The sequence below is a fragment of the Solanum dulcamara genome, chromosome 2 (genome assembly GCF_947179165.1).
Source record: "Solanum dulcamara chromosome 2, daSolDulc1.2, whole genome shotgun sequence".
Lineage (NCBI taxonomy): Eukaryota > Viridiplantae > Streptophyta > Magnoliopsida > Solanales > Solanaceae > Solanum > Solanum dulcamara.
Genome location: NC_077238.1, coordinates 54,514,048 through 54,536,865, shown reverse-complemented (window position 1 = coordinate 54,536,865; position 22,818 = coordinate 54,514,048). Strand labels below are relative to the sequence as shown.

The window sequence follows — 22,818 nt, the reverse complement described above, 5'->3', positions numbered from 1 at the left end:
TGCTCTAAACTAAAGTTTAGGGATACTGAGTCTAGACCCCGACTATTATAATTGATATCATTAATCAATATTTTGCAGAGATAAAGGCAAGAAGGGGTTGTTTTGGTTGGTGTTCTATGTTACAAGGTTGTGGAACTTATTATTAGCGAGGTAAGTGAGACTTTAAGTTATCACACCCTGAGCCTACACCCTGGACGTGGTCAGCACTCGAAAATCATTGTTGATCCTAAGAGAACCCTTGGTATAGCTTATAACTAAATCAAAGACTCAACATACATATGGAAGCTTTAATGAGTGAACCTTTTAAACATTTATGCAATACTCACACATCTTGATGACAAGTTATACAATGTCTTATATTAGGTCTTAATATAAATAGTAATAATATTTAACAACATCAAAATAAATAGATTGCACCAACTCACTAACTATGTCCATTAGTACCTTAATCGATATCATGAAACAATACAACATCAAATAACATCAGTACATGGAATGAACTATATTTAAAATAGTTAGAAGGAAACTTACACAAGATACTCAATTCAGGGAACTCAACTCAGGAAATATATTAGATCAACAAAGCATGAATATATGTAAAATAATGATTAAAAAATATGACATAGTAAATGCAACTTAGTGTTTTAAAATATTATATTTTACTCTAGGGGAGTTTCTCTAACCGATAACCATAATTTATAAGCTTATGATGATACAACGAAGTGTTATCATTTCCATAGCCATCCAATATCTTGTAAAAGTAAGGGACATCACATCACTAGATACATATAAAAATTCCTCTTTTGGGACAAGTGTAGAGTAATCCGAATCAACGACACAATCCTATCCTATGCTTCTACATAATTTATGGGGTTTGAGTTATATAAATCTTACCCAAATCGGTGCCAATACTACTGCAAAAATACATATTATTCTCATATACATCAAGAGAGTAAAATACTCAAAATACATCTCATCTAGTCTCATTGTACTTCACATCAATATAACATCAACTCTTGTCAAACATTATTACATCCTCTTTAAAATAGTTACACCTCTCAACTCAGTAAATATAAAAAATATAACTCTTGATTTTTCAACTCAGTCACAAAATACATAAATGCATAAACTCTTATAATAGTGTAGACTTGGTAAACCTAATGTTCAAAATTTGTGGTAAGATACCTTAAAACTAAAGTGATAAATCATTCTCAAAGCTCCTTTCTCAAATATAATTATTCATAAAAATACTAACTCAACAAGTTTAGTAAAATCATGCTTAAACTCAAAAATATCAATATTTATGACTCAAATATAATATATACATTTGGGACGCTCATGTTCCCTAAAAAACTCATCTTTTACTCAATGCATAAAATTCATCATATTTAACTTGAAATAACGCATACTAAAATCAATGGATATCAATTTTATAACGGTTCATGTGAATGTAAGCATGAAAAATAAATTCTATGATTCAGTTATATAGGAACAAGTCTACTCTCAAAACATTTACATGTAACTCAACGGAGGAAGAATTAATTCATTCAAAACTCAATTGAATTAGGGCTCAAACATAACTTGAACTTTTAAATGATGAAATTTAAATGTAGGGCGCGAAAAAGAATTTAATCTAATGCTATGAATAGTCATACTTACCATAAACCTTGAAAAATAATTCTAAATTGAAGAAGAACGATCAAGAAACCCTTTCTTGAAATTCTTGGATTCGTTTCTTGAAAATCCTATGTTTTGATGGTAGATTCTTACTTACGATACTCAATCATATGTTAGAATCACTAGAAAATCGCAAGAGTATTCTTAACTCTATTTTGAAGAAAGAATTCTTGATGGATTTTTTTAAAAATAAAATCATGAACCCTAGAATTGAATTCTTAATAAATACTACAGATAGGAAAGAGATTTGATGTTAAAATCTTGTAGGATTTATGTTATAAAATCATGGAGAATACTTATCATGACTTACTAGGGTTGAAGAGAGCTTTTAGGGACTGTTGGGTTCGACCAATAGGTGAAAAGGGAAAAAGCAAATTTAAAATAATGTTCTTATGAAATATGAAAATTTAGATATACACCTAATATACATGATATACATAAGATATATATGGTTTACGGGCCCAAAATTGATAGGTCCATAGGAATTCGGACCCTAAATTGATTCTTGAATTTTTTTCCATGAGCCAACACAGGGTCTGTAGGCCCATTTATGGATCTTAGGTCAGGGTCGTAGAAACTAACCCATAAAACTCTATTCTTGTTGTGCGCGGTAAAACGATCATAGATTTTTATTCCAAACTCCAAATGAGGTAAATTGACGGAGTTGGAAAGAAGATTCATAGACCTTTAATTTCATATGTACGGGCCACCTAATTCATTATGTGTTGAGAGATATGATCTTATGAAGTAGACTATTACATTTTCTTATGGAAAAACTTAATCAGTAGAGGATCTTTAAACTCGACTAAGTACACTAGAGGTTTCTTATGACCCTAATTCATACCAAATATATTTCAATTACATAATAATTGATCCTAACACATATATACAATTGAAATTATCAGGTCTGAGCCTATAAGCATATGAAGTATGGCTCAGGTCTTAGCTTGGAAATTTTTGGGGTGTTACAATATCTCCCCCTTGGGATCATTCATCTTCAAATATTGACAAAGCTAGAAAATTGCACAAGGGACGAGTACAATGCAGAAACTAAAATATTTATCACACAAATTGACATTAGACCTGAAGTAAGAGGAGGATTATAATTTCAAACACTTTCCTCAAAATTTCTCACAATTTCTAGAAATATAATTAGGGGCATGATATGAAAGTAGGGAAACTATGCATTAAGCGATACTAATGATAGACTTTAATCTTGGAAACTCTTCTTAACTACGCCCGTTTTCTTGACTACTACACTTTATTAGTAAAAACTTATTTCTCCTGTTAAAGCCTAAGTGTAACTACATACTCTTACTGTATTCAAGCCTAACTCTAGTCTCAAGGTGTTACACATATGATAATTATACTAATCTGAACCACAAGATTCCTGTTCTATACCTCTGTAGGGAATTTCATCCCAAGAGTACTAATCCTTACCACCATATTAAACAAACCTCGAATCCTAATAAAGAAACACATAATGTATCAAGTATTCATCTACGTTCCATCAATACCACATTAAAGCCTAGTCTTCATATGTTCTCTAGCCGCTGAAATATAATCTATCACCATAAGGAGTTAGACCAAATGCTCTCATCTAACTATTACTCATAACAAAAAATCATATTGCTCTGCCTTCACATTTATAACCTCACCATAGAAGGAATAGCACACCACCACTATTATAACAAGAAACATCAACCTTCTCCTATATATCAATACTCAACTACTACCTTCAGCACCACTGTTAAAACTAAAAAAGAATCACTATAGGGGCTTCGAACAAGAAATCTAGAGCACGATTCATTTGAGAAATCTTATATGGGAATATATATGACATACAATAATTACTCTATTCATTGAGGGTAAGTCAGGAATTCGTGATGCTGAACATACTATGAGACATAAGTGCTTATATGAATAGATTCATATCATGCGGATGATATTCATAAGTTAATTGAGTGAGATTGAGATCAAAGGCCTAAAGTCTTCATATCTTATTTTGGGAACTAAGCATAGATATGAATCTGTCTGAAGTATATAGGTTATGGACATAATGCTAATATGTGAGACATCAAAAGGGTGTTATGACGATTGGTGTTTGAGGAATGCAATTGAGTAGGGATGGACTGAAGTGTCACCAAAACGTCCTTTTTGAATACATCACTATCTGATTTTCAACACTTGACTTGGTTCCTCAACTTATCATCCCCCTCTTAGGTCTAAAATCAACACTCTAAGGCTATGAACCTATTGCACTTTCTCCAAGCTAGACCTTATTCAATTTACTCTAATACTCAGAAAAATGTCAATATCATCCCTACTGAACTCTCTAAGTGCAAATAGTAAGATTCCTTCTAGGGCTTCTTTCTGAGATTCTTCTCCTAACCTCATCCTGCTCCTATATTAGTATTTCTATAATAATCAACCTCATTACCTTATATATCCATATTACTTAACTCTTAATATCTGACTTTTCCACCTTAGCACTATAATACCGCTCTTCTAAGTTCATATCTACTTTAGTATAGGTTAGTTGAACCATATCCAAGAGTCTAACCATTGTCTATATATAACCTCTTCGACTTAAGTCTCAAAGGTATTAAAGAATGCTTACCTCAGGATACTCCACATTGAAAACTCTAATATACTATCTAGGCACGCATAGAAAATCATAGACATAATTAAAAGTTCATCTAACTATTTATGACCTTGGATACACATTGTTACACCCCATACTTTGTTACCTTGGAATGCTTCTTAAGCCTCTTAAGTTTCTGGGGAGGCTCTTAAGTTTCTTAGAAGTCGTCATCTAAGTTGGATAATCTATAATGCTATAAAACAACTCTAAGGAGGGGAGAATGAGATACCCCAATAATAGGGAAGATAGAAAATAAGGTTATAAGAATCCAGAAGGAGTTGGAGGCCAAGTAATGGGTCATAGGACTCGACTTACTCACGTACACCACTAACTTGGACGTCTTACATAATTAAGATACTTGAGTACACGTCGAGCTTAAATAGCAAGGAATATATAGGCTCTTAAAGTAAGACGACATTTCAAACCAACAAAAATAAAGCAAGAAGGTGACAAGTAGGTGACACACCTACTAGGACCAAGTAGGTGACTCACCTGCTTAGGGTGGACCCCCACCTGCCACATGGCAGCTTGGGATTGGTTGCATGAGATGACATGGCTGCCTAAGGGCTTGACACGTGTCACCCTTAAGGGATTCCACATGTCACCCTCTAAGGAAGGGTATATATTAGTCATCTTATGACTAAGGGTCTTATTTTTAGCATCTTTACACTTAGAATAATTGGAGAAAAACATATAGAACATGGAGAGAGAGCTACAGATTTGGTCAAGCAAGGTAAGCCCTCCAATTTCGTTCCGTGAACTAATTTTTCAAGGTATACCACAGCTACATGAATATGTTTAATAGCGTAAAATCTCATTTCAGGGCAGCAAGGAAGAGATACAAATAGTCCGTTAATTTTCAGCGTGGTAAGAGAACTTCCGAGATAAATTTTAGCAAGTTATTGAAAGGTATGGCTTGGTTCTCCTCTCTCACGTTTTGGTAAGGTTTTGGACATGATATTAAGGTGTTAATAATGTAAAGTTTCTGTTTGTATCAGCATCAAAATGGTAACAAGCAGCCACAATGTTTCAGCCGCGCTGGAAGAACTTCTGAGGTGAATTTTGGCAAGCTTTGGCCAATTTCGAGTAAGGTAAGGGTTTTTCTTTTAATTTGGAGTTTACAGTGTGCTTATGTAGTTTATTACACATCTTATACGTGGATGGAACTATAAAAATTTCACAAGTATGCTTGACGTTGGAAACAAACTAAACTAAGGCCGTCATAGTTAAATCGAATGTCGAGTAGGGTGTTAAGGTTGTTGTGCTGGTCTTGCAGGTGATTTTATTGTATGTTTCAGGGCTGGAAAACGTTCCAAAAGGTTTATGGGAGCTTTTTATTTCAGACACACGACCCTCCATTCCGTACGGTTAAAGAATTTACGAAATAGCGACTAAAAACCCTATTTTGGTCTCGTAAATTTAAGCGAGTTGTTGGAAGCTTGTATTTCACAATGTTGCCATATTTTAATTGCATATGAGCTGCTGATTTTTGTTGTTGGTTGGCTGCTAGGGTTTGTGGATTAAATTGAATGTTCGGATAGGGTAAGTTATAGAGGAGATGATGCCCGATTTCCACTATATCCTTAACTAACTAAAAGACTAGTTGAGACCAGTCGAGCAAGGAGGATAAGGAATTGATTCCTGTGGATGCTTGGTTGTGGATTTAGAAGCTATAAAGTTAAAATTTATTAATATTAGTGTTACCTTCTTGTTAAATAAGTTCATAGAACGACGCGACAAGCTGGGTTAAAAGCAATCGATAATAGGTATGTAAAGCTTATCGCTTTCTTTCTTTTGGCATATCTTAGCTATAAGTGGAATGCAGTATGTGCTCTGAGGATAATTCCATTCATAGAGCTTCGAGAATGATTCAATCCTCTGGCCTATTTCTTGATGTTAGAACTCCTACAATAAGTGAGGTATTGCCTCTCAAGTCTTCTCTATGAAGTGAAGTAGTAAGTATGTAAGGCCTATCTCTCCCTTGGTTTGGCATGTTTCAAATGTATGTAAAGACCATCCCTTTTCTTTTTTGGCATGTCTTAGATATAGGTTACAAACTTTATGTATATGAAGCTTGGGGTAACTTAATTCATAAGCTCTTATTCCTAAGGACCCTACAATAACAAATGTCCTCAGTTCCATAAGCTTTTGGGCACTTCCTTGATACATGTTTCTGGTTCACTTATAGCTGTTAAGACTCCTAAAGTAGTTAAGCTCCTATTCCTCAAGTCTTCTATACAATTGAATAGTGATAGGTAAGAAAATGCTCCTCTGTTTAAAAGGCTCTGAGATAGATAATACTCGAACTTCTATAAGATGGTTCATAATATAGTAGCATATGACTATGAAGGTGAGGCTCCAGTTGACATAGTCCCTAATGGCATCGAGAGGGTACTGGATATGATTCCTACCCTGGTTTCCAAGTGACGGTTCATTTGACCATTTCGTTGAGCCTTAAATGAAGAATTTATTTGCATATGGTTATTCACTACTCCGCTCAAGTATACTGCTCATACAATATTCACCGCATCCCATAAAGGGTCGGGCATGATATATGATGACATGATTATTCACTGCAGCCCATGAAGGGTCGGGCATAATAAATGATGAAATACTTATTCACCACATCCCATGAAGGGCCCAGCATGATATATGATAAGATATTTATTCACCGCATCCCATGAAGGGACGGGTATGATAAATGATGAAATGTTGATTAAACCGCATCCCATGAAGGGCCGCACATGATATATGATGAAATGATTATTCACCATGTCCCATGAAGGCCCAGGCATGATAAATGATGAAATACTTATTCACCGCATCCTATGAAGGGCTGGGCATGATATATGATGAGATGATTATTCACTGCATCCCATGAAGGGTCGGGCATGATAAATGATGAAATGCTGATTTACCACATCCCATGAAGGGTCGGGCATGATATATGATGAAATAATTATTCACTGCATCCCATGAAAGGAAAGTCATGATAAATAATGAAATGCTTATTCACCACATACGATGAAGGGTCGGGTATGATATATGGTTAAATGATTATTCACCGCATCCCATGAAGGGTCGGACATGATACACAATGAAATGACATCTCTACCGAGTCCCTTATTTAAGGGACGGATACAGTATGTAGGCATGCATGTGAAAACATAGTGATATAAATATTCATTTCAGGGATCCGCCATCTTAAGGTTTCCACTCAGCTGTGTCAGAGGTGCTCCACTATTCTGAAGCCTAGCTTTTGGTGCTGATCTTCTAATGTATATATTTGTTTATTAAGGGGTACGGTGGGGACCCTGTCCTGCCATATGTTACTATTAATATTCTTAGATGTCTATAGACTTGTGTGTAGGTTGTATGCGTAAGTTCTTTTCAGTTATGTCCACATGGTGAATGAAAAATGTTAAGACGTTATGGCAACCTTGTCGGCTTGCACGCCCTTTCATAATAAGATACAAATGAAAGTGGCTACAGGTACATGAAAATGCTATGACCCACTCGGGTTCTTATATATAGTTTTTATATTGATTGGTACATTTGATAGTTATATATATGGGGGTCCAGGTCAGACCCCAATCACGGCCTACGGGGTTGGGTCATGACAGAAGTGGTATCAGAGTAGTTCGACCTTGGAATGTCTATAAACCATGTCTAGTATAGTCTTGCTTATCGGTGTGTTGTGCACTACATCTATAAATAGGATACTACAGGACATTTAGGATGTTAATTTCTTTCATATCTAAGATCATGCGATAGAGCCGAGTCCCAGGGAATGAAATTCCTCATACTAACCAGTTATTTCAAAGGAAGGACAACATCGATAGGAGAAAGTAACTGACGATATTAGAAGTTATGGAGCACACAGGTTAGCAAAGGCATGTATGAAATATGTCAGGTAAGGTGTGGAAATATGATTGACATGTAAAGTTGAAAAGTAAAAGGGAAAGTAAACAGGAAAGTGGAATAGGTGCAGTTTGAGTGGACATATAAGGTAAGTCCATTTTCATATTGTTGATATTGGGAGCCCTGTGTGGCTGCGATATGATATGATATGAATATATATGTTGGCCTTGTGAGGTATTGTTGGTATTTTCTGCGTGCAGGTTGTGATATAGTAAAAAATACAAAGGAAACTGTGCTAAAGTTTTTAAAGAAATAAAAAGAGAATGAGCTACAGGGTTGTAATACGTCGTGAAAGGTCATGTCTACATAATGATAAGATTTGACTAAACTGAGACTATGGATGAACTCGAGGAATGAGTTAATTGCTGACTGGACGGCAATAGTAACTAGGAGGACAATACTGGTATGTAAAACGAAGTTGGAAAAGACTTGTGATCATAAGAAGATGATTTAGAGATGACACCTAGATATTGATAGAACGACATATTAAGGCACCAACTAAGTTGATACACTGGGATAAATGGTGATGAGCTAATTACTGATTGGGATGAATGGAATGTGGCTTTAAATGCACTGCTACATTAAGGATATTACTCGAGTACCAATGTTCAGACTTGAGTTGGTACTGTATATTGAGGATTCTAATTACCTCATGATTGTATTAAGGTTTCTTACATGGGTAACCTAAAGTATAGGTGATGTAAAGGAAGATATGGAAATAGCAAAGTATACTAAATAGGTTGGAAAGGACTCATATGCATTTGGAAAGTTAGAAATAAACAGACAATAACATGGATACACCTTAAAGAGGGGAAGTGGTTAAAAGAAGTACAAGCGTAAAAGAAAATCAACTAACGCTATCATATATAAATGGGTATGCTTAAACTTCAAATGAGATCCCATAAGGGATGGATGCGATCATACCAACACTAACGCACCGGATCCCATCAGAACTCCGAAGTTAAGTGTGCTTGGGCGAGAGTAGTACTAGGATGGATGACCCTCTGAGAAATAAAAGAGGAAATGAAACACAAGTACTCCTAACCTTTGGAACTCTGATATTAATTGCTCGATGAAAGTATATGTTATCGAAACGGGATAGAGGAATTCTCCATATAGTCGGTATAAGATCCGGAGGAAGGTTTTGGTTCATATTTGAGGACGAATGTTCTAAAGGGGGGAAGGATGTTACATTCCGTACTTTGGTACCTTGGAATGGTTTTTAAGCTTCTTAAGTTTATGGGGAGGCTCTTAAGTTTCTTAGAAGTTGTCATGTGAGTCGGATAATCTATAACCCTATTAAACAACTCTAAGGAGGAGAGAATGAGATACCCCAATAATAGAAAAGAATGGAAATATGGTTATAAGAATCTTAAAAGAGTTGGAGGCCAAGTAATGGGTCGCAGGACTCGACTTACTCATGTACGCCACCAACTTGGACGTCTTACATAATTAAGCTACTTTAGTACACGTCGAGCTTAAGTAACAAGGAATATATAGGCTCTTAAAGTAAGATGAGATTATGAATCCATGAAAATAAAGCAAGCAGGTAAAAAGTAGGTGATGCACCTACTTGGACCAAGTAGTTGACTCAGCTGCTTGGGGTGGACCCCCACCTGCCAAGTGGCGGCTTGAGATTGGTTGCATAAGATGACATGGCTGCCTAAGGGCTTGACACGTGTCACCCTTAAGGGATTCCACATGTCACCCTCTAAGGAAGGGTATATATTAGTCATCTTATGACTAAGGGTCTTATTTTTAGCATCTTTACACTTAGAATAATTGGAGAAAAACTTATAGAACATGGAGAGAGAGCTACGGATTTGGTCAAGCAAGGTAAGCCCTCCAATTTCGTTCCGTGAACTAATTTTTCAAGGTATACCACAGCTACATGAATATGTTTAATAGCGTAAAATCTCATTTCAGGGCAGCAAGGAAGAGATACAAATAGTCCGTTAATTTTCAGCGTGGTAAGAGAACTTCCGAGACAAATTTTAGCAAGTTATTGAAAGGTATGGCTTGGTTCTCCTCTCTCACGTTTTGGTAAGGTTTTGGACATGATATTAAGGTGTTAATAATGTAAATTTTCTGTTTGTATCAGCATCAAAATGGTAACAAGCAGCCACAACGTTTCAGCCGCGCTGGAAGAACTTCTGAGGTGAATTTTGGCAAGCTTTGGCCAATTTCGAGTAAGGTAAGGGTTTTTCTTTTAATTTGGAGTTTACAGTGTGCTTATGTAGTTTATTACACATCTTATACGTGGATGGAACTATAAAAATTTCACAAGTATGCTTGACGTTGGAAACAAACTAAACTAAGGCCGTCATAGTTAAATCGAATGTCGAGTAGGGTGTTAAGGTTGTTGTGCTGGTCTTGCAGGTGATTTTATTGTATGTTTCAGGGCTGGAAAAAGTTCCAAAAGGTGTTTGGGAGATTTTGGTTGCAGCCACACGGCCTTCCGTTCCGTACAGATAAAGATTTTACGAAATAGCGACTAAAAATTCTATTTTGGTCTCGTAATTTTAAGCGAGTTTTGGAAGCTTGTATTGCATAATGTTTCCATATTTTAATTGCTTATGAGCTGCTGATTGTTGTTGTTGGTTGTCTTCTAAGGTTTGGTGATTAAATTAAAAGTTCAGATAGGGGAAGTTATAATGGAGATGCTGCCCGATTTCCACTAACTACTTAACTAACTAAAAGACTAGTCGAGACCAGTCGAGCAAGGCGGATAAGGAATTAATTCCTGTGGGTGCTTGGTTGTGGATTTAGAAGTAGGAAATTTAAAGGTTATTAATATTAGTGTTACCTTCTTGTTAAATAGGTTCAGAGGATGACGCGACAAGCCGGGTTAAAAGCAATTGATAAGAGGTATGTAAAGCTTATCGCTTTCTTTCTTTTGGCATGTCTGACCTATTTCTTGATGTTAGAACTCGTACAATAAGTGAGATATTTCCTCCCCAGTCTTTTGTATGAAGGGAAGTAGTAAGTATGTAAGGCCTATCTCTCCCTTGGTTTGGCATGTTTCAAATATATGTAAAGCCCATCCCTTTTCTTTTTTAGCATGTCTTAGATATAGGTTACAAACTTTATGTATATGAAGCTTGGGGTAACTCTATTCATAAGCTCTTCTTCCTAAAGACCCTACAATAACAAATGTCCTCAGTTCCAAAAGCTGTTGGGCACTTCCTTGATATATGTTTCTCGTTCACTTATAGCTGTTAAGACTCTTCAAGGATTTAAGCTCCTATTCCTCAAGTCTTCTATACGATTGAATAGTCATAAGTACGAAAAATCTCCTCTGTTTAAAAGGCTCTCAGATAGCCAATACTCGAACTTCTTTAAGATGGTTCATAATATAGTAACATATGACAATGAAGTTGAATCTCCAGTTGACATTGTCCCTAATGGCATCTAGATGGTACTAGAGATTATTCCCACCCTAGTTTCCCAGTGATGGTTCATTTGACCATTTTGTTGAGCCTTAAATGATGAATTTATTTGCATATGGTTATTCACTACTCCACTCACGCATACTGCTAATACTTTATTCACCGCGTCCCATGAAGGGTTGAGCATGATAAATGACGAAATGCTTATTCATCGCATCCCATTAAGGGCCGGGCATGATATACGATGACATGATTATTAACCACATCCCATGAAGGGTCAGGCATGATAAATGATTAAATGCTTATTCACCACATCCCATGAAGGGCCGGACATGATATATGATGAGAAAATTATACACCAGGTCCCTTGAAGGGCCGGACATGATAAATGATGAAATGTTGATTCACCGCATCCCATGAAGGGCCGGATATAATATATGATGAAATGATTATTCATCGCATCCCATAAAGGGCCAGGCATGATAAATGATGAAATGCTTATTCACCGCATCCCATGAAGGGCCGGACATGATATATGATGAGATGATTATTCACCGTATTGCATGAAGGGCCGGGCATGATAAATGATGAAATGTTGATTCACTGCATCCCATGAAGGGTTAGGCATGATATATGATAAAATGATTATTCACCGCATGCAATAAAGGTCCAGGCATGATAAACGATGATTCACCGTATCCCATGAAGGGCCGGGCATGATCTAAAATAATTATTCACCGCATCCCATGAAGGGCCGGGCATGATACACGATGAAATGACAACTTCACCGAGTCCCTCACTGAAGGGACGGATACAGTCTGTAGGCATGCATGTGAAAATATAGTGAAACACTTGTAGCACCAAGTCCCACAACGGGCCAGGTATGGTATGTAAGGAAGATATACATACCCTTATGTATCGTACTTTGTTTCCTGCATCCCTACTTCAGTTGTTAGCTCAATTATATTATGTTTTATATATTCGGTACATATATCGTACTGGCCCCCCTTTCCTCGAGAGGGCTTCATTTCATGACTATATGTACAAATATTCATTTCAGAGGTGCTCCACTGGTCTAGAGGCCAGCTTTTGTTGCTGGTCTTCTAATGTATACATTTGTTTATTTAGGGGTACAACGGGGACCCTATCCCGCCATATCTTACTATTAATATTCTTAGAGGTCTATAGATATGTGTGTGGGTTGTACGTGTAAGTTCTGTTTAGTTATGTCCACATGGTGAATGGCAAATGTTAAGACATTAATCTAGCCTTGTCGGCTTGCATGTCCTTTCATGATAAGATACAAATAAAATTGGCTACATGTACATGGAAATGGTATCACCCACTAGGGTTCTTATGTATAGTTCTTATATCGATTGGTACATCTGATAGTTATATATATGGGGGTCCAGGTCGAACCCCAGTCATGGCCTATGGGGTTGGGTCGTGATACATATACTCTATGTCAAACCTACAAGATCAAATCTTAAAACTAGCAGTATTACACTCATAATGTTATCCCCTCTTTGTTCATAACACTCATCTCAAATTCAAGCTTAGGGTCTAGTACTAACCCATACATCACACACTTATCGCATACTATTCTAACTTACAACTACTAGGTGACATTAAGAAACACTCTCCTACTCTACCTAGTTATAATCTATCATAATATTCTCTTTCAAAACCTAAGTACTATTTACCCAGTCACTCTACCTTTTGTCCTAGTTAAACTCATAGATATATAAATATCTTAGGGCTCTCCCTTCAAAATCATAACCCAAGCTTAGTTATATCAACTCATAACTAGTATGTCCTTCTGCTTGAACTTTACTAACACAATGAGACCTCAACATGAAACTACTCTCCTGGTTCCAGTGTACTATAACTCATCCTGACTAACAACTTTCCCTCTCCCTTTTAACATTCAAGGTAGATGATACTTACTACATCTTTAGTTAAAACAAAAAGGGACTTCAATTTATGAACCTCATTACCTATATTATAGATGCATAACTAATGTTACGTGTCTCAATCAACCACCATTCTTGCTATTTGGTTTCTACTCCTCTAACTCCATCTTTCAAGCTCTAGGATCATTCCACTAATTAAAGTTTACCATGCCTCAAATCAAAAACTCTCGTGTGGTATGGAAACACCTGCATTTAGAGACAAAATCTCCCTCTCAAGGATAACATCTGAAGCACGATTTAGAGAAGAGAGTGTGGGAATACATCGTGCTCTTGCTCAACGCATGATTCATATGAATAAGAGTGAATTCTTTCAAATCAATAAGTTTACACAAACTTATGGGCTCCTCTCAAGACCTTGTGTAGTCTCTTTACTCTATTAATACTTTATCTAAAAGTAAATCATTAATAAGGATTCGAGCATTGTTGTTTAAACCACCTTGAGTATGAGGGGTATTTGATTAGATCTACGAAATACACGAATCTGAATAAATTTCTTAGGGGTATTTGAATAGATCTAAGAAACACAACTCTGTTGCACGATCTAGAATTTGAAAGAAGGGTAGCATTTCTTAAATCTCCGTGGTCCATTATTTATAGAAGGGGATCCCTCACAACCATAAAGAAGATCCTACTGAAATGACTTCAAAGACACCCTATGACACTTAAACTTTGTGCTCGGATACGAGGCTTGTCATGCCCCAAGCCTATACCTTGGTCATAGCCAGTACTCACAAACCTTTATTGGTCCTAAGAGAACCCTTGAATTTACTTTAATGAGTGAACCTTTAAAACATTTAAGCAACACTCAAACATCTCGATCATAAGTTATACAAAGTCTGCAATTTACTTTTAATGTAACTAGTAATAATATTTAATAACATCAAAATAAATAGACTGAACTTACTCACTAACTCTGTCCATGAAGCCTGTACTAAACCGTGATAGGTGCTGAGACAAAACCAATAACTACCTAACTACTCAACTAAATATAAATCAAAAGTAGATACACTGATCTGACAAAATTGGAGCCCTCCAAAAGTGAGGAGGTCTCACCAACTGTTGATGGATAAAAGTCTTATAGAAGTGTCTACAATCATGAGAACTTGAATCAACATCATGAGATGATACAACATCGAATGACTTCAGTACATGGAATATACCATATGTAAAATAGCTAGAAGGAAACTTACTCAAGATACTCAACGCAAGAAACTCTACTTTTAAAATAGCTCAACTCAAAAAAGCATGCATATACGTAAAATAATGCTTTAAACAATATGATATAGTAAATGCAACTCAATATTTAAAATATTGGAGTTTACTCTTGGGGTGTTCCTCTAACCGACATTCATTCCTTATGAACTAATTATGATAAAATGAAGCATTGTCGTTGCAACAATTGTCCAATACCTTGTCAAGAGTGAGGGACATCACATCACTGGATCCATATAAAAAATCCTCTTTTGGGACAAGTGTGGACTCGCCCGAATCAACGACAAGATCCTTTCCTATACTGGCTACGTAGTTTATGAGGTTTGAATTATCTAAATTCTTAGACAAATCTGTGCTCAATACTACTCCCAAAATAACTATTATTCTCATATATATTAAGTGAGAAAAATACTCAAAATACATCTCATCTAGCGTTGTTAGACTTTACATCAATTTAACATCAACTTTTATCAAACATCATTACATTCTCTTTAAAATAGTTACACCTCTCAACTCAGTAAATATAAAAATTACCACTTTTGATTTCTCAACTTAGTCTAAAAATACATAAATGCATAAACTCTTAGTGTCCTTTAGACTTAGTGAAGCTCGTGTTCAAAATTTGTAGTAAGAGACCTCAAAACTCTAGTGATAAATCATGATCACAACCTCTTTTTCAAATATGATTATTCGTAAAAATATAACTCATCAAGTTTAGTAAAATCATGCTTAAACTAAGAAATATAAATATTTATAACTCAAATATAATATATACTTTGGGACATTCATATTCCCTAATAACTCTCTTTTTATTGAATAGATGAACTTCATCATCTTTAACTTAAAATAATGCATATTGTCATGACCCAATCGTAGGGCCTAGATGTGACATGGTGAATGGAAAATTCGAAGATATCTCAAACAAGCCTCTTAACATTTATTTAGCCTTTTCATCGATAATGACATTAATAACAGTGGAAAAAAAGGGGAAAGAGGGACTATGGGAGATCATCATAATAAAAACCATAATAACCAAGGCTCAAAATACATGTGTCCAATAATACCTCTACCTTTAGAATTGGCGGGGGCTAAAACATGTCCCTGGCTTACCCTCAAATGAAATAACAATGAATTAACAAAATAGATGTCTTAATGTATCAACATAACAAGGGTAGAAAGGGAAGAAGTATTGTTCCCAAGACATGGGAACTCGCAAAGGTAGTCATCAAGAGATCAAAACTAACCATATGGAAGAGGAGGAGGAAAACTGATCCCGACATGGTTATATCATATAGGAAAAAGTATGTGTTAGTACTTTGAATATACTAAGTATTTTGGCATGAAATGAATTATATCATGATACAATAAGGTGATGCAATGGACCATGCTAGAACCATACAATCATTTGAAGTGCCATTAGGAGTTATGAATCTTACATAATGAAATATAGAAACTTGAATGAATCATAAAAGAAACATAAATATTTTAGAGATAATCATGAATCATTATAAGGAACCATATACTTGTAAAGTATAACACCAATCATAAATAAGTATACCATAAACCATTTGAAACGAATCTTCAAATTTGGGAGAGTACATACTTTAATTTGTGATAAATATAGTAGACATGTCCACTTCCACTTTACATGTAACACTTTCAACTTCTTGGATTCTCCACAATACTTTAAAGGATGCAATCTCCTGGTTTCTCAACCTTTTTATTTGAAGGTCCTAAATTTCAATCAGAACCTCCTCATAAGTCATGTTTTCTTCAACACTCATACTACCCAAAATTACAATGGCATTTGGGATAACCAACACATTTTCTCAACATTGAAACATGGAATTCTGGATGAACCAACACTAACTCCAATGGAAAATCAAGTTCATAGGCCACCTTACTAATATACCTTAGGATCCTACACCTCTATAGGAAAAGTTTATCCCAAGAGTACAACTTCTCATCACCACATTTAATCAAACCTCGAGACCTAATCAGGAAGCACCCAATGCACCGCACACTCACCTACATGCCATCAACACCACATTTAAGCCTAGTTTTATAACCACTCTAATGCACTCACCTTAAACCCTTAACAAGAAGTCATCAATAGCCTACTAACATCACTCACATATCTACAAACACTTATTCAGGCCTACCATTCTAACCACTTTATGGCATCCTTGAAGTCATCATCACTTAAGGATTTTCATGTCTATCTTAGAATCTTTATATCTACATTTGCATTAAATCCTACTAAAATACACACCAATATACTCTTACCTTTATATTGTACACAACAAGATCCATATAACACCTCTCCAAAATGCCCACAAGATACCTTAAGAATAACTTGAAAATAGGCCGCTCATGTAACACATTATCCTTAATCTTTTTGGAAAATACGAGTTCGGAATATTGATTAGGAGGTCAAAACCTGCAGGAAAATGGTCTTGGTAGATTTTTAGGACCCGTAAAATGGAAGAAAGATTTTCGAAGAAACCACAAAATAGTGTGGTCCGCGACGGGACCGCGTCGAAGACCTTGGAAGGATTTCTAGCCGAGTTGAGTTTTTTTAAGGGCGTTTTAGACTTTTTCCAAATTATTAGTTAATGAACCTAGATGTTGTAGGACCTAATTCAAATCTATAAATTAACCTAAACCTCTAATTCTATTCATTCTTCTACAATTCATCTATGAAATATTTCTCTCTCTATAAAAAGGCTCTCAAGGGTTTCTATTGAAGACTTCAAGCAAATTCACTCAATTTCTCTATCCAAATTCTAAATTTCTTCCAAATTAATTGGTGTTCTCACTCAAGGTATGTGAGTATTGATTCATGGATCCTTTCATTCGTGAAGCCCAATCAATTTCTCAAGATATTCTATTAAATTAAAGTATGTTATTTTATGGATTTTGTGACCTCTATTCCGATTGCATGAATTTTGATTTAAAGTATGATCATGAGTCTATTTTGATATAAATTAAGGGTTATTGAATTAAATTGAAGTGTTTTTCCATGAATTCTCCTATTTTGATTTCTAGGGTTCATGATATAAATTATGAGTATTTTGATTTATACTTCTAAAGGATATTATCTATATGAATTATGTATGGGTTGACATAAATTTTATGATCATTCATATCTTCAAGTTAATTTCATGATTTTCAAGTAAATTGATCATGCATTCATGTCATACCCTAATTTCAAGTTCAAGTTCAAGCTATAGTCATGAATTTTCAAAGTATGAATTATGACTATGTATTTCCATTATGATCATAGATTATAAGTATGTTTCAAATTATGATTTTTCATGCAAGTTATGAAGTAAGGTGACCTAAGGCCTAACGATATGAATTATCCAAAAAAATAATTGTAATAATGAAAGGGCAATTCTCACATTACAAGTATGTTATGAAAATGAGCTACTCTATGATTTCAAACCTATGACCATGACTATGATATACGCTATTATGATTTTATGCTATGTATGTATTCCGTGGGATTTGACTTATCACCGAATGTGGACTTGACGTGGGGGCTCGAAGCAAGGAGTCCTTATATAAAGTCTCTTGTTTCATAATTACGTGCCACCATAGGATTGCCTTTATGGCCTAGCTAGTGAATCCACAAATAGCACATGTTCATGATTAGGAGTCTACCTTGGCAAAGTAGCCTCCCCTTCTTGATGTGGGGATCATCGGATTCCATGTTATACCTCACATGGTCTTATGTACATTTGTAAATGTTATTCTATAAATAAAGTATTAATAATCTAAATATAATATATTTTTTGTATTAGAAGAAACAAAAAAAAATTGGAAACGGCATTAAATAATATAAAAATTTTGGGGAGGAATTTAATTTGGAAGCATAGCTTATTTATATACCACCATTCCAATACATTGTCATTTATTTACAATAACACCGACGTCTGCTCTTCTTTGTTGTCTCAAAAAATATCGATATTTTCCTTGAATAATACCGCCCGCTCCAAGTAAGTAAATATTCATCCCTTATGCCTTTAATATTGTATTGTGTTTCTGGGTTTTTTCAATGTAAGTAATTTTCTTGATAACTGAATCTTGTGCTTCTCTGGAATCTTGCATGTTGGGGTCTCTCCTTATCCATGATTCTTGACAACAAGAATTTTTTCTCATATATTGAAAAACAAACTTTTTAATTTATCCACTTTCTTGCATATTATTGATAACTGAATCTGGGCATGTTCTTCTTTTTTTATTTTTCTTGTTTCCATGTTTATGCTTTCTTTGTGGGTCTTGCATATATGGTTCTAGTTAGTTCATATATTGTTTATGCGGCTTAATTTCTTCTTCTAATCTGTTTCTTTATATTGACAACACTTTTTACTTTCACCAATTTCCCATGTTTTAGTATCACGAAGAAGTACGTTCTTGTGTGTTTTTCCCTTCTTGATGTGGGGATCATCGGATTCCATGTTATACCTCATATGGTCTTATTATCGGTTATAGTTCCTATCCCACATACTATGATTTATTAAGTATGTTATGACTTGAATTTATACTTTTAAATGTTTTGGTCAAATATGATTCTCTCATGACTTTACGTATTCTAACTTATCATGTGTTTTACTTGACCTTTGTATTCCATGATTTACGTTGCATGTCACACCCTGATACACAGTACATTCCAATGTACTAATGCATACTTTTTGCCTACATTGTCTCCTAATGTAGGGGTTGAGGTTGAAGATCCTAATCATCCATGTGATTAGTAGGCGTTCATATCCGAAGGTGTTGTGGTGAGTCCTCATTAATCAGGGACTAGTTTTCAAGTTGATTACTATTTTCATTTCAAAAAGCTTTTGCTTATGTTTTATATTGAGGGTGAGCTAGGAAAATGTCTTAGCCCCCACACATACTCATGTTTAGAGGAATCTAGTTGGACATATGTTGGAGTCTATGTTGTCATAAGATATTTCAGGTTTCTATTCATGGTTTTAGACTCTCTTAAGATATTTCCGCTTTTATATTTTACCTTATGTATGCTTGTGATATGTACAAGAGGCTTTATTAGAGCCCTTCGGGTTTTCGATCGTCGTGTCTTGACTAGGCCATAGACTGGGTCGTGAAAATCCATATAGCTCTTCCTTCATGTTTATAACCTTAGATGGGTTAGGCATGCAATAATTTATCACAATACGGAATGACCATTCTCTCTCTATCTATCATGATTCATCTACTATCATTAACAATAGACCTTGATAACTAGGTACTCCATCTCCCCTTTGAGAGAGAACTTCAATCTTCTTATTAACCACCAATTTCTCTAATTTAACTAAGGTTGGACCCATGTCTTGCCTTTGCTTTTACATCAGCTACCAATGATGATTCCAAAAAAAATTGAACAAGAATACCACCCTAATTAATATCAATACCTCTTTGGATTGAATATTCTCTTGAAGAAATGTTCTTAAAATCACAAAGAATAATCGTTAGGGGAAAAAGACCTAGAGTATGGTCTATCGCACGACATGAATCATGAAATAAGGAAAACTTTCCTAACCTCCTCATAGTCTCTGATTCATAATTGTGGAGCACTTCACAACCATGAACAAGACCCTATTCGACGTGGTATATTGGACTTTGTGGACCATTCAACACTTTGGGATCTTATACCAAGTTTGTCACTACCCAAGCTTAGGGCCTAGGCATGACACAGTGAATGGGAAATCCAAAGATATCTCAAACAAGCCTCTTAGAATTCATTTAGCCTTTTCATCGATAATGACATTAATAACAATGGAAACAAAATGGGAAATAGGGACTATGGGAGATCATCATAACAAAATCTATAATAACCAAGGATCATAATACATGTGTCCAACAATACCTCAACCTTTAGACTTGGTAATTTCTAAGACATGTCCCTAGCTCACCCTCAAATAAAATAACAATGAAGTACAAAAATAGGTCTCTTAATATCTCAACATAACATAGGATAGATAGGGAAGGAGTATTGTTCTCAAAATATGGGAACTCACAAAAGGTGGTCTTCAAGCAATTTAAACTAACCCCGTGGAGGAGGAGGAGGAACACCAGTCCCTACTCTGTGATATCATGTACGCAAAAGTAAGCGTTAGTACTTTGAATGTAGTAAGTATATGTCCATGCAATGCATTATAGCATGATACAATAAGGTGATGCAATGGACTATGTTAGAATCATACAATCACTTGAAGTACCATTTGGAGTTATGAAACTTAGACAATGAAATATAGAAACTAGAATGAATCATAAAAGAAACTTAAAATTTTTAGAGGTAATCATGAGTCATTATAAGCATATATATATTTGTAAAGTACAATGAATCATAAATAAGTATACCATAAACTTTTTGAAATGAATCTTTAAAATTGGGAGAGCACATACTTTACTTTGTGATAAATATAGTAGACATCATATGAATTATCTTAAACATTGGGAGAGGGACCTTGTATCTTTGTGAGAGCGACCATTATCTGAGATAAACTATGTGAACCATAACATGAAGACCCGATGTTACCCATACACCCGAAGAGAGGGACTGATGATTTGTCAAGATAGACTCTATCATGCCTAAGTGAATCCGCTAAGCTACATTAAAGTTGGAGCCACAACTACGGGTGATCGGCTAAGAAATTATGCCTCTTCTATGGGTGATCATTTATCCTATGTCAGTATATATTTATAGGACAATGAGATCTTTCTACAGGTCACTTGCCTTTACTACGGAGAGAATGTCTATCCCAAGGTCCACTGGATGCTAGGTAAGCTATCAACAGAATAGAAAAACCATAATATATATACTCAACATCATGTGGGAGGAGTCATATCTACTACCCATCCACCATTTTAAAAGTATAATCATAGAATAGCTCCTTAAAACCTTTAGTAATTCAAGTATGTAAGAATTTTTATTATTGTGTAAAAAATGCTTCATTCATATCATTTCATTATACTTTCATTTTATAAGACTCCCTTTTAATCATAAACATTACTTTCATAAACATTCATTGGGAGTCAAAATATTTCAAGTCAAACTTCATTGGAAACATAGTAAAGCTAGGTAGGTTCTATTCAATTCATATTTCAAATATGCTTTTCAAAGATTCATGCATAAACATTATCGATTGTGTCAATTCAAAACTTCCTCCAAATAACCCACCATTCATTTCAAAGACCCATAATATCTTGAGATAGAAAATTTAATTGAAATTCTACATTCATCTAATTGAGTAGTAATATAACCTTACTTGAATATAATATCAATAATTTACACCATAATCTAGCAATTTATGAAGTATTGAACAAGACCCAATTGAATATTCATGCAATTTGATAGGTAGTAAGCAATTTCATCAAATTTGACTCAAAAATCATAGTTTCAATCATTCTTAAAGCTAATAACAAGAAATTAAAAGTACCCATAAGGATTTTATACTTGAATTCAAAGGAATTAGTTGGAAATAGTTTTGGGACTGCATGGGTGGAAAAACTGATAGATGAAGAAACTCACGTACCTTAGAGCAAAGCTTCAAGAAATTCTGGATGCTTCATCTTCAATGAGGAGCCTTGAATCCCTTGAGTTTGAGAGAATTTTTTTAGGGTATCATTTGGAAGAGAGGGTTATGAAGTTTTGGATTTTGTGTATGAAAAGAAGTGGGAAATGCCCCCTAAATACGTCGAAGTCCATTTATATATGTTCAGAAAATTGTCAAAGTTGGCCTTACTTGAAACTAGAAATTTTTGCCAAATTGTGAACTTACTAGGAATTGGTCCGCGACGCAAAGGTGTTTCCCCACAGTTCATTTTTTTCTAAAATTAAAATTTAAACCAAGATTGACCAAGTCCGTGACGCGGACTTAGCGCGCACACTCTTCTGGTTAAGAGGACATAATTTTTTACTCTCAACTCTAAATAATGAAATCTTGGTGGTGTTGTAAAGTAGACTCAAACACCTTTAATTTGAGAGGTG

The 22,818-nt window shown here is 35.1% G+C and overlaps 1 pseudogene; it reads left to right on the top strand.

Annotated features, from left to right (window-relative positions):
- The first annotated feature begins 9,152 nt into the window (after nt 1-9,152).
- On the top strand, nt 9,153-9,274 carry LOC129881295 (5S ribosomal RNA; annotated as a pseudogene).
- Nucleotides 9,275-22,818: the final 13,544 nt, after the last annotated feature.